At 45.8% G+C, this 14,640-nt stretch overlaps 1 protein-coding gene across 1 annotated transcript in view; it reads left to right on the top strand.

The window, feature by feature from the left end:
* The window catches only part of CIDEC (cell death inducing DFFA like effector c), a 92,830-nt gene that overhangs the window by 392 nt on the left and 77,798 nt on the right, over positions 1–14,640 (top strand). The window lies entirely within an intron of this gene.

Here is a 14,640-nt window from a genome sequence, read left to right on the forward strand (position 1 = left end):
ATTAACAGAGTTTCCATTTCAATTACTTTTTGGGGGAGCTTTATCAAATCTTGGGGAGAGATAAAGTGTAGAGAGATACAGTACCAACCAATCTGCTTCTGTCATTTGTCTAGCATAGTCTCTACTTTATCTCTCTCCAATATTTGATACATCACTCCCTTTAACTTAAAGCTTTATTACAGGTATAACGCCCGTTGATTGATGTAATCCTTGGCCTGTAGCAGGGATCCAGGGGTGCTCCCCTATTACTGGCTCCTGTGACAACCCCAGTTTCGGGGACAGACAGCTGGGACAATGTAACCGGTTATGTTGCACTTATGTTGAGCTACATCGCCATGTAAGAGCGCAGTGTTTGTTGCCCGTATTTTACCTTTACATTAATGCAACAAATCGCGCTCAGCGCTACATGTCAGGTGAGACGGGCAGGTGAAGAGTGCACGACCTGCTGCCAATCATAATTTATCCATTGAGCGTGTGCTTGCCAATTTATTGTGTTCCTGGAGCGTAGTAGCATCATGGGCAATAGCAGTCCTGATGTCCTCAGGGCATCCTCTGCAGCTACTGCAATCTCCTGACTGTGGTAGCCCATTGTAGCCTATAGGCTACACATCGGAGGATGTAGTTCCGGCAAGGTTCCCAGGGTACCCTCCGCCAGAATTGGCCTCTGTGCACGGCGGTGAGGCTACCGTGCATGCGCAGAGGTCAGGTCACCCCGCTCACCATATCGCAGGTACGGACTCCTTTGGGAGCCCTTGTGCCTGCATGTGCATGGTGATACATCCCGCTGATAGGATTGCATATTGCAATGCGATCCTGGGCGGTAAGATCTCACCTAGATCACATGCAATATGCAATCCATAATAAATGCCCCTACAAGGGATGTCATAAAGACAAGCTGTTATGGAGACAGCGGCAAAATTTATAGGCTTTACCTATACCCTTTAATGGGCAACCATCGAAACTGCAGTGAAAAATTAGGAGAAATCTCTATGTTGATCTCACATGTGGGCATCACAATAATCTTGATATTGGGCCAATTTTGTTGCAATTATTACCATATTTTACTTACGTTACTATGCAGCTAAAATCTTTACGGAAAACAACAACCAGGCGCTCCTAAAAATCGGAAAGAAAATGTTAAAAATCGGAAAGAAAATGCTAAAAAAATATACATCGGGTGCTGCTCACCCAGGGCGGGATGTACTAAAGGAAAAATGCGGTAAAACCCCCGAAAACGGGGGTTTTACCACATTTTCAAATTTACTAAGACCCTACCGCCGGTTTTTCACCGTCCAGGGTATTGCCATCTTTGGATGGCGATACCATATAGAAGCCTATGGGCTTCTTATCTGCCGACCGCTGCAACCCGCCACAGACACCAACCCCCCTTCCTCCCCGGCATACCTTCTTCCAGGCTGCCCTGGACCCGGAAGGTAGTCTCCTCCTCCCCCTAGCAACGCAGACGGAGGTCCTTCCGGCTGCAGGGGGGAGGAGGAGGCGCCGGGGGCAGCCTGCTGCTGTTTCCCGGCGTCCAGGCATTGTGGAGACCCCTTGAGGTGACGGAGACCCCCCGCAGACCACCTCACAGGTATCGTGGAGGGCCTCCGTCACCGCATTGCGATATTGATCGCATATGCGAGTACATATGCAATCAACATCGCTGCAGTAAGCGGCGAGGGGCGGCGATGTATCTTAATACATTCCGCCCCCAGTGAGAGGTGAGTTGACCCCACATGGTATAAAAACCAACACAAAGAAAAAAATACTGCAAGTGCAGACAGATACATTATGACAATTTAATCTAACGCTGCTCCTCACCTCTATGGGGGGAATTCAAGTGATTTGTGCATAGGTAGCCACTAGATGGTGACCGACAGAGCAATTGAAGTGTTGATCCTTTGTGCAGGCACAGCCACCGGCGCTGACATTACTGTCATGTGGTTTTGTCATTTTTACGGGCTGGTAATTAGTAGTAATATAATTAATAACACAAAGGCCCAGTAATAAATGTGATGGAAGGACATCTAAGCATAAAATTGGTGGTAAGACAAGAATCCGCTGTTAATATCACACAAATACTGCTCAAAGACAGCACAAGTTCCAAAATGGCAATAGTAATCCAAAATGGAAAAAGGACAGCAACTATGGGGGTAATTCCAAGTTGATCGCAGCAGGATTTTTGATAGCAATTGGGCAAAACCATGTGCACTGCAGGGGAGGCAGATATATCATGTGCAACAAGAGTTAGATTTGGGTGGGTTATTTTGTTTCTGTGCGGGGTAAATACTGGCAGCTTTATTTTTACACTGCAAATTAGATTGCAGATTGAACACACCCCACCCAAATCTAACTCTCTCTGCACATGTTATATCTGCCTCCCCTGCAGTGCACATGGTTTTGCCCAATTGCTAACAAAAATCCTGCTGCGATCAACTTGGAATTACCCCCATGGTTTTGCCCAGTTGCTAACAAAAATCCTGCTGCGATCAACTTGGAATTACCCCCTATGTTGCAAAGTGTTCATTAGGTATTGAAATGAAGCCATGCAACTGCCGTTTGTTCGAGAGTGAGAATAAATATCTTTTGCAATCAGTTGCATACCTCCCAACTGTCCCGATTTTCGCGGGACTGTCCCGCTGTCCCACCCGCGGGCCGCAGTGTCCCGCGGTGGGGGGGACAGTTCGGAGGCTCTGTCTGTCGCTGCCCTGCTTAGCAGAGCAGCGGTGAATAGACACTGTGCGCATGCGCACAGCATCTGTTCAGTGCAGTCAGGGGGAGAGGGGGCATGCCAGCGGCTCACAGAGTGCTGGGCATGACCCCTCAGTGACGAAAATGGGGGCGTGGCTTACGATCGTGGGTCATCCGCGAAGCCACGACCCCTTTTCATAGGCCACGCCCTTTTCGGGAGCGCGCACGTGTGTCCCTCCTTGGAAGGGGGCAAAGTTGGGAGGTATGCAGTTGTAATCTGAAATAGTGCACTCTAGCGACAGATGATATCACAGTACCATTCTGCTGCTCCTGTAATAGGCCCTATACACTAAGCGATAATCCTGAACCATATGAATGAGAACTTGTTCATATCTTTCAGTGTGTAGGCACCAGGGATGAACGATGGGGGTAATTCCAAGTTGATCGCAGCAGGAAATTTTTTAGCAGTTGGGCAAAACCATGTGCACTGCAGGTGGGGCAGATTTAACATGTGCAGAGAGAGATAGATTTGGGTGTGGTGTGTTCAATGTGTTCAATAGTGGTCGACCTAATGACTGTCGACCATAACATGGTCGACCATTCATACCGGAACCATATATATATGCATATATATGTGTATTGGACTGAATCATAACAGAAGCCGGATGATCAGATCTGATGTAAATATATATATATATATATATATATATATATATTTTATTTTTAGTTGAGTTGATAACCCTTCACTAAGGTTATGTATCCTGCACTGTCCTGTAGATCCTGGTGGTGATTTGGAAACAACCTGAATTGTTATTAAATAGTTATGGTTACTTGTATCCACTTAGTTTCCTTTGACAGTACTGTTACTGTTTTGTATCCAATGAAACTAAACAATCTTTTCCTGTGTGTTATTACTGAAGTTATACCAGAAAGATCCTCCAGATGTCACTAAAAGATCTTGTTCCTGCACTTAATTAGTGTAGTCTTTAGAAAAGGAGAAATAGTTGTAAAAGGCTTGCATAGTCTATATAGTGATACTATAATATTCCTCTTCTGTTCCTTAGATAAATACGATTTAGCTGTTGATATTAGCATAGAAACTTTTAGTATGCCTGTATTGAAAATAATCTGCCTCAGTCTACAGATATATATCTATTGCCACTGACCATAGTCACTGCTGTTCATTGTGGCAATGATAATAAATACAGTTGTTATAAGGTGTTATAGTCAGTGAATATTATGGAGGTATCTATGTAATTCTGCCCATATATGTCTCCTTTAGTATAGAGGTGTAATGTAGATTGCAATAGTCACAGACCTCAGCTGTTTTCACTATTGACTCCTGTCAATAGCTAGAAGACTTGAAGACTGGCATCTTTCCTTTATCCTTCTCATCGGTGGGTAGTGAGGCAGTAATTCCCCCTCAACGCTCACCTCTCCGCAGGCACTTTGCTGTGGCCGTATGATCTCACTGGCTCGGTGCTGTCCTGACAAGCGAGGGTCTCCTTCTATGGGCAGGCTATTCGTGAGGCTGCCGCTGCAGGGGATGGACCTCTCCTATGCTCCCCCGGCCCCTCGTCCTGCCTCAAGGCTGCTCCGCCTATTCTGCTGTCTCCGCCTCCCGCTGGCCTCCCGTCACCACTGCCTCGATGACACCTTCCGCCGTCAGCATCCTGTAGTGCGCTACCGCTGGTAGCAGCGGCTCACACTCCCACAGAGCGCGCTGATTCTACAGCCTAGCTCCGAAGCGCTGAGGAGAGGAAACCACTACCACAGCTGCGCACCCGACTCCAGATCCAGACTGCCGTGTGTCTCCTCTATTTATACCGCTGCCATCCCGGTCGCGTGGATGTGTTCTTCCCGCCGAGGGCTCGTGAGCCACATGTATACACATGTGCCTCGGGTTATGTCAGGCACCGCATCAACCAATCAGGTAGCCGTCTTATTTCAATCCAAGTTCAGTGCCAAGGTTACCTCACCAATCATGTCCTGTGGTAATATTAAACTTCACGTTTCCCTGACATCTCAAGGACAGTCCATCAAGTCTATATCAACTACCTTAGTATGCATATATAATAGTCTCTACATATATATATATACACAATTAAATATATACTATTGACCAGAAATAAACAGTTAGGTATGAAGTATGTACATATAGGTACTCATATAATAAATCTTTTTATATGAGAATATTATTACACCATGGCATGAATATCGTCAGCAACAGGCTGACTTAAATGCAACACACCATGTGTGTAACCATACCCAATAACTGCAGATACAGCCCGCACTGGGACGGGCACCCAGCATCCTCTACGGACTAAGAGAAAAGGATTTACCGGTAGGTATTAAAATCCTATTTTCTCCTACGTCCTAGAGGATGCTGGGGATGCTTCAAGAACCATGGGGTTTATACCAAAGCTCTAGAACGGGCGGGAGAGTGCGGATGACTCTTCAGCACCGATTGACCCAACAAGAGGTCCTCATCAGCCAGGGTATCAAACTTGTAAAACTTCGCAAAGGTGTTTGAACCCGACCAAGTAGCTGCTCGGCAAAGCCGTAATGCCGAGACCCCTCGGGCAGCCGCCCAGGATGCGCCCACCTTTCTGGGTCTTCACCGATTTCGGTAACGGCAATCCAGCCGTAGAATGAGCCTGCTGAATCGTATTACAGATGCAGCGTGCAAAAGTCTGCTTGGAAGCAGGAGCCCCAATCTTGTTGGGAGCATACAGGACAAACAGAGCCTCCGTTGTCCTAATCTGAGCCGTTCTGGCGACATAAATTTCCAAAGCTCTGACCACATCGAGAGACTTCTATTCCGTCAAGGCTCCGTAGAAGCCTTCTTGGATTCGCACCAAGACACATACTTTCTCCAAATACGGTGGTAATGTTTTTACGTTACTCCTTTTCAGGCCCGAAGAAGAGTAGGGATGACTTTGCTGGAAATAACCTTTCGGCTAAGATCCGGCGTTCACCTGAAGATCCGGATACCAGGTTCTCTTAGGCCAGGCTGGAACAATGAGGATCACCTGTACCTTTGTTCTTTTTACGATCTTTAGCATTTTCTGGGAAAAAAAATGGAAGCGGAGGGGACGCATAGACCGACTGAAACACCCACGGAGTCACTAGGGCGTCCATCTATTTTAGGAATTCCTCAACGACCTGTCACTTCTGTGAAAACCTCTGGACGAAGATACCACTCTCCTGGATGGAGAACGTGTCTGCCGAGGAAGTCTGCTTCCCAGTTGTCCACTCCTGGAACAAACACCGCTGACAAAGCGCGTATATGATTTCATCACCCAGAGGAAAATTTTTCTGGCGTCTGCCATTTCTGCTTCGGTTGTTGTTTGTAGAAAACAGTTATAAACGGCCCTTATCTCTAGACCGTTAATGTGGTGACAAGTAACCTAACTTGACCCTCTTCCTTGGAAGGTTTCCTCCTGTGTGACAACTCCCCCGCCTCGAAGGCATGCATCCGTGGTCCCTAGGATCCAGTCCTGGAACCCGAAGCTGCGCTTATGAGAACTGCGCCGCTACCACAGGAGTGAAATTCTGGTCTTGAAAAAAAAACAGGATTATCCCAGGTGGGAACCGGACCACTTGTCCAATAGGTCCCACTAAAAACACCCTGGCATTTAACCTGCTCACTGAATGGCCTCGTAGGCCGCGACCATCTTTTTCATCAACGGAATGTATTGATGGATTGACACTGTTGCAGGTCTGACAAGACTCTGGATCCTCAGAGCTTTTTTTTCTTTTTTTATTGGAAGAAACAAACTCTCATCAGTTCTGTATCTAACATTATTCCCAACGCCGACAACATCAACAGTGATTCTGGCAAGTTCAGGAGCCAACCACGTTGTTGAAGAATTGTCAGGGAGAATGCAACGTTTTGCACCACTTGGTTTCTTGACCTCGCCGTAATCAGGAGAGCGTCCCAGTACAGAATAATAATTACTCTTTTACTATCGAAGGAAAACCATCATACCGCCATCACTCCGGTGAATTGGTAATGACAATCCTGAATAGCAAACCCAGGTAAGCCTAATGCGGAAGAAACCGTAATGCGACCCCCTTTCTCCTTTTTCAGATTGGAGATCCCTGCCCTGAGAGATTCCATCTTGTAGTTCAACTTCTTAAGTAGAATTTTTTTTTAGGATTTCAGATATAGGATTGGTCTGACCGAGCCGTCCGGCCTTGGGAGCACAAAAAAGCTTGAATAACAGCTTCTTCTCTTTTTTTTTTTTTGACCGGGACAGCGGGATAATGACCTGATCCTGACACAACTCTTGTATTGCGTCGCATACAGGGCCGGTTCCAGCCCTTTTAGCGCCCCGGGCGGGAAATAGGGTCGTGGCTTAATACAGGGGCGTGGTCAGTTACGCCCCCTATACAGTAGAGTAGCGCTGCTGAAATGCTGTGCGGTGCGCGATGACATCATCGCGCACCGCACAGCAAAGGTCCTCTCCACGAAAGGAAACCAGACGCTACGCATCTAGTTCCCTTCGTGGAGAGGACCTTTGCTGTGCGGTGTGCGATTACATCATCGCGCACCGCACAGTAAAGGTCCTCTCCACGAAGGGAAACTAGATGCTACAGCGGGAAGCGGCACGCTGCGGGCAGCTGGGGGCACAGCAGTAGCGGATCTTGCCATGGCGCCGGCGCCCTCCCGGGCAAAAGTCCTGCTTGCCCATGGCAAGATCCGCTACTGGTCGCATACTACCTCCAAGTCCAGAAGAGAATCGGTAAGGTCTATTTGAAAAATCGGTGAGGGGAAACGTCTGATGTCCCCCTTGGGACTCTATTCTGAAAACTGGAGCTTGTGTCCTCTGTGCTGTCACACAGTGAGGACAGCACAGAGGACACAAGCTCCAGGATTGTAGCTAATAAAAGATAGGAGCTGTGTATAACAGTTCTGGAAATTAGCCAATAGGAAGCTGAAATTATTCTACATTGGTCCCTACAGATTTAAAAGTGGGATAAACTATATAGGAATGTCTCCCTCTATTTTCACATAAGACATCGCTCTTACATATAAAAAACACCCCTGAGGAAGTCTGTTAGACGAAACGCGTTGGGTGAATTAACGTTTGTGGGTTGGACGGGCTGTCATAGGAGCTCCTCCCCAGCTGGGGTAGACAGCAGTGCCATTGAGATCTTATCCCACAAATGTTATTTTAAATGAATGACTCTTGCATTAAATGTAAGAGGATTTTATCAATAATAAATTTCATGGAAGTTTTAACTAACGAGTGATGTTATTTTCTGGGTGAATCTGGTGTGAGGGTATTTTTGCAGAAATATCCATCTTCTTGTGATTAAAGCTAAAAGTTGAAGGACTGTCCTAGAGAGAAAGAACAGCTAAAGAGATAACTACATGATAAGAGCGCTCTCCATACAACCATTTACAGTGTTCAACCACCTGGTTCTCGACTGGCAGGAGGACCTATTTGGAGATTAGCAGCCAATCCTCCACAAGGACTATTAGGTCTAAGGCAGATTAATAGAGCAATTTGGTTATATATTTGTTTATATTATATATATATATATATATATATATATATATATATATATATATATCCCTTTGTCAGGAACAGCAGGGTCCCCAGTGACGTTAATACGTTCTTAATGTGTATGAAACATGTACTGAATGCCGATTTTGTGGATCTAGTCAGGAAACATTATAGTTGACATAAGAAACAGTATTCGTGTCGATCTTAGGGAGTAGTAACTGGGCAAAAAAACATTTTTGCGATCCCAAGGGGTCTGAGGGAAATATATTCTATGAATATGACCCCCTCCATAAATATTACTACGTGTGTTCGTGCCACAGACCTATGCAACCTTACTCATACACATATAGACTTTTCTGATATGCATCACATTATCATGACAATTTTTACCCAGTCAGATATTGTTGGTGCAGACAGGGTCACCACCACACGTCTGTGTCTCCCATATAGTTTTCTCTTGGGAAGAACATACATCTACTGACATGTTGACACTTATTTACATGTACCAAGTACCATTAGGAGTCGGCGGTGCCGACAGTCATTCGATATGCCGACACACGTGTACCAAACACCCACCGACATTACACTGGCTATAAGGGATAGACCCCAGTACATTCTGGCAGGGAAACACAGAAGGAGTTTACCAGCTCATTTCCATAGCGCTCATCATATAGTGTGCTTTTTATTTTTAACTTCTATTGCACCAAAAAACTGTACAGCAGTGTTTCGGAAGGACCAGCGTCTCTGTGAGGAGAAAATGACGCTGAAATGAGCTGAGGGGTAAGCCCCGCTATTTCTTACATATATTTATACTGGCGGGGGTTAAATATAGTGCCTAGGCACTTATATATTCTTTTGCCACACTCTGTTGCTCATATTGTTCACCCATACTATTTGTTTTCTTGAATAATATGCCCTATTCTTGGCCTATTCTTGGCCATTCTTCTTATATAATTTTGATTCTCTCATAAACATTTTAAGTTGAAACTAGCCGGTGCAGCTCGCCACCTAGTGGTACTCCATGTTCCTTACAGGCTACTTTTGCTATTGTACATTTTAGACTGATTTTTTCAATAACAGTCAGTGATAGCGCCGAGCGAAAAATAAAAGGGGGTCCCACTCCACTTGGTCTGGGTCCCACTGCAACGTATGCTTTGGAGCTACTCTATGCCATTAGACCACCACACATGCGCTACACATAGGTTACTGTACAATATGGCCTGTCACACCTTTTCAGTACTGGCAATGCTTCTAAACACATTGCCTTGATCTTACAGAGGTGGTCATTCCGAGTTGATCGCTCGCTAGCTGTTTTTAGCAGCCGTGCAAACGCTATGCCGCCGCCCACTGGGGAGTGTATTTTAGCTTAGCAGAAGTGCGAACGAAAGGATCGCAGAGCGGCGGCATAATTATTTTGTGCAGTTTTAGAGTAGCTCAGTACCTACTCAGCGCTTGCGATTACTTCAGACTGTTCAGTTCCTGTTTTGACGTCACAAACACGCCCTGCGTTCGGCCAGCCACGCCTGCGTTTTTTTCAACACTCCCTGAAAACGATCAGTTGACACCCAAATACACCCACTTCATGTCAATCACTGTGCGGCCAGCAGTGCGACTGAAAAGCTTCGCTAGACCTTGTGTGACACTACATAGTTTGTTGTAATATTACTTTGCACGTGCGCATTGCGCCGCATGCGCAGAAATGCTGTGTTTTTGGGCTCATCGCTGCACAGCGAACGAATTCAGCTAGCGATCAACTAGGAATGACCACCAGAGACAACTGTAGTAGCTAAATACAGTTCTAGATCTGTACTTCAATTACACTTTAAATACACTGTAGTATGAGAAACAACTCTACAATGGCAATCTTGGTCCTAAATACCCAAGACAGGAGACCTTTATTATTATTTATTACCAGTTATTTATATAGCACACACATATTCCGCAGCGCTTTAGAGAGAGAATATTTGCCCATTCACATTGGTCCCTGCCCCAGTGGAGCTTACAATCTATATTCCCTACCACATGTACACGCGCACACATTCAGGGTTAATTTTTGTTGGGATCCAGTTGACCTACCCGTATATTTTTGGATTGTGGGAGGAAACCGGAGTACCCAGAGGAAACCCACGCAAGTACGGGGAGAATATATAAACTCCACACAGAGCCATGGTGGGAATCGAACCCATGACCTCAGTGCTGTGAGGCGGTAATGCTAACCATTACACCGTCCATACTGGCCGGCCTTGACCTTGTCAAGGTCTCTGTAACAATACAATGTTACATTGCATTGCAATGACTAGCCACTGATATGTGACAGATACTGGTACCTCAAGTATAATGCCTAGAAACTGCCTAATGGTGATCAGCATTACTAACGGGTTCAGCATGAATGGCCGCCAGACGGAATACCAGTGGACACAAAACAGACGGCAGAATCCCGATCTGTGAAATCACGACATGGGTGAGGTAAGTTTGTTCCCCATCTCCTCTACCACCCCCCACCCCCCCCTTCCTGCAGCATGCTGGGGGAAGAGGTGAATAAAAGGACTGCGCACCCACAACTACCACATAAAAACATTGTAGAGATTACACGTGTGTGTCCGGAAAGATCTGCACCCATACTGACAAACAGATTGACCCACACAGACACACTGACCCACACACTGATGGGATCTGGACGATATGAAAAGGTATCCCCCACCCACTCCAAGCAAGGACAAGGAGGAGCATTGGGATCGCGCACCCCCCATAAAAGCCCCGCGATCACAGCACCACCGTGCCTATACCGCCATGTCCCACCTGCAGCATGCAGCTGCCAACCGATGAAAGGTTCGGCCCACAGACCTTTACCTGGCTGGAGCGCCAAGCAAGGCTGCTTTCTTCCTCAATGCAGTCTTCCCTGAAGGACATACAGCAAGGGGTAAATTTACTAAGATGGGAGTTCTATTTAAGATGGGATGTTGCCCATAGCAACCAATCAGATTCCAGGTATTATCTTCTAGAAGGTGCTAGATAAATGAGAAGTAAAATCTGATTGGTTGCTATGGGCAACATCCCATCTTAAATAGAACTCCCATCTTAGTAAATTTACCCCCAAGTCGCACAAAGAACCAAAAACTTTTGTGGAAGAAAACATACCTTTGCATTAGTGGTGGACGCGGTATCCAGCCCCTGTCCATCCAAAGAGGTCACCCGAGATCTCCTCAGCATTAGGAAACACAAACTGTGCATGAGTCATGTTCAGCATACACGCGTTGCATGTGCATATTTCATAAAAATAAATAAAATCCCGTCTCCATTTGTCAGCACTGAGATAATATAACCAGCGCTGCATGGTTTAACAACACTAGCGCTCCCTGTTGGGGACTTAAATGATAAATAACAGTAAAAACAACAAAAAATGAATGAAAACGAAAATTAGCAAAGTGCAGCGATTTGCGGGTCTGCTGGGGAAGGGGTGGGGCTAAATGATGCAAATTTGCTTCATTCAGCCCCACCCCCTCTATACAGTTCCACAAATCCCAGCTATAATCTCATCCTACCTGCTTCATTATGAAGTGGGTGGGATGGGAGAGATTCCGCCACTCTTCAGTTGGTGCAGGGGTCTGCCAGTAAAATTTAGAGTCTCCCACAACTTACGGGAGAGTGGGCAAGACCGATTTTCACACTGCAATTTCAGTTTGAACACACCCCATCCAAATCTAACTCTCTCTGCACATGTTACATCTGCTTCATCTGCAGCGCAACATGGTTTCTTTCTTGCTTTACTTACAAATATGAATCAGGCACATCATATATACGTTACTACACTGCTCAAAAAAATAAAGGGAACACCAAAATAACGCATCCTAGATCTGAATGAATTAAATATTCTTATTAAATACTTTGCTCTTTACATAGTTGAATGTGCTGACAACAAAATCACCCAGAAATTATCAATGGAAATCAAATTTATTAACCCATGGAGGTCTGGATTTGGAGTCACACTCAAAATTAAAGTGGAAAAACACACTACAGGCTGATCCAACTTTGATGTAATGTCCTTAAAACAAGTCAAAATGAGGCTCAGTAGTGTGTGTGGCCTCCACGTGCCTGTATGACCTCCCTACAACGCCTGGGCATGCTCCTGATGAGGTGGCGGATGGTTTCCTGAGGGATCTCCTCCCAGACCTGGACTAAAGCATCCGCCAACTCATGGACAGTCTGTGGTGCAACGTGGCGTCGGTGGATGGAGCGAGACATGATGTCCCAGATGTGCTCAATTGGATTCAGGTCTGGGGAACAGGCGGGCCAGTCCATAGCATCAATGCCTTCGTCTTGCAGGAACTGCTGACACACTCCAGCCACATGAGGTCTATCATTGTCTTGCATTAGGAGGAACCCAGGGCCAACCGCACCAGCATATGGTCTCACAAGGGGTCCGAGGATCTCATCTCAGTACCTAATGGCAGTCAGGCTACTTCTGGCGAGCACATGGAGGGCTGTGCGGCCCCCCAAAGAAATGCCACCCCACACCATTACTGACCCACTGCCAAACCGGTCATGCTGGAGGATGTTGCAGGCAGCAGAACGTTCTCCTTGGCACCTCCAGACTCTGTCACGTCTGTCACATGTGCTCAGTGAGAACCTGCTTTCATCTGTGAAGAGCACAGGGCGCCAGTGGCGAATTTGCCAATCTTGGTGTTCTTGGCAAATGCCAAATGTTCTGCACAGTGTTGGGCTGTAAGCACAACCCCCACCTGTGGACGTTGGGCCCTCATACCACCCTCATGGAGTCTGTTTCTGATCGTTTCAGTAGACACATGCACATTTGTGGCTTGCTGGAGGTCATTTTGCAGGGCTCTGGCAGTGCTCCTCCTGTTCCTCCTTGCACAAAGGCAGAGGTAGCAGTCCTGCTGCTGGGTTGTTGCCCTCCTACGGCCTCCTCCGCGTCTCTTGATGTACTGACCTGTCTCCTGGTAGCGCCTCCATGCTCTGGACACTGCGCTGACAGACACAGCAAACCTTGCCACAGCTCGCATTGATGTGCCATCCTGGATGAGCTGCACAACCTGAGCCACTTGTGTGGGTTGTAGGGAGGTCATACAGGCACGTGGAGGCCACACACACTACTGAGCCTCATTTTGACTTGTTTTAAGGACATTACATCAAAGTTGGATCAGCCTGTAGTGTGTTTTTCCACTTTAATTTTGAGCGTGACTCCAAATCCTGACCTCCATGGGTTAATAAATTTGATTTCCATTGATAATTTCTGGGTGATTTTGTTGTCAGCACATACAACTATGTAAAGAACAAGGTATTTAATAAGAATATTTCATTCATTCAGATCTAGGATGTGTTATTTTAGTGTTACCTTTATTTTTTTGAGCAGTGTATATGCTAGACAAAGTGAAGCAAAGAAAATTTTAAGCTTAACAACCTTTTCTTTTTTTAAGATTTAAATGACTTATCAAATAAAGACAGCCTACTCTTTCATTAACCCTTAGGGTCATGATAAAGAGCATTTAGAAGTGTTTTTAAAAAACAACCACCAGGTAATGAACCCTTTGTATGCATGTAGGTGAAAGCAGGACACAGATGCCCCAGGGAGTACTCATGTATAACTTATGAACAGGAACCAGTTGAGTTTAGTTCAATTGCTATTGTGGATACACAGGTCACACCTCATGCAAATCACCACTTATCGGAAACTGGAATACAACACACCTCAAATAACAGTGGCAGATATGCGTTTCAGCAAACACCTTCATTTACGGAAGTCATACACATGGCCTATAAAGGACAACTAAACCCAGACAGATAGAAGGGTAAGCAGCACTGGTCTGTTTTATCCTGAATCGTCACTGACCCTTTGTAAAAAAAAAAATTAAAAAAAAAATGTAATGGAGTACTTTCTCCTACCCCTCAAAGCCAAGTACTGTTCACCCATCTCACAAACCGTAGCCAATAGCTAAACATTAGCTGGGATGGGTCCCATAATAATACGCAAAATGAAACCATTTCTACTACATCCTAATATTCCCCTTCATGTGCATCAGCTCTGCAATATGTATTTTCCATCACCCACAGAAATAAAATAAAGCACAATCATTCTCATCTATAGCGCTCCAGGCATTTCACCTATGTATGTGGATACAGAACAAAAAGACAGTTGCTGTCGTACTATTGCATATCTGTATATATCCAACAAAACCTGCAATAATAAAGACCAGGGGTGATTTAACAGAGGGGGGTGCACCGGTGCAGCCTCCCTGTGTGCCCCCCACACCCTTTCCCATGCATGCCCCCAGTAGACTCTGGAACTGGTCTGCAGGAAAATGTTGCAGGTGCCATTTCCCCTGTGTTTTCAATACTACGCATGCGCTGATCTCCGGGAAAATGGTGCCTGAGCCATTTCCCCAGTGATTTCTACAGCGCTTATGGAGAGGTAAGTATT

This window comes from Pseudophryne corroboree, chromosome 9 (genome assembly GCF_028390025.1).
Source record: "Pseudophryne corroboree isolate aPseCor3 chromosome 9, aPseCor3.hap2, whole genome shotgun sequence".
NCBI classification, from domain to species: domain Eukaryota; kingdom Metazoa; phylum Chordata; class Amphibia; order Anura; family Myobatrachidae; genus Pseudophryne; species Pseudophryne corroboree.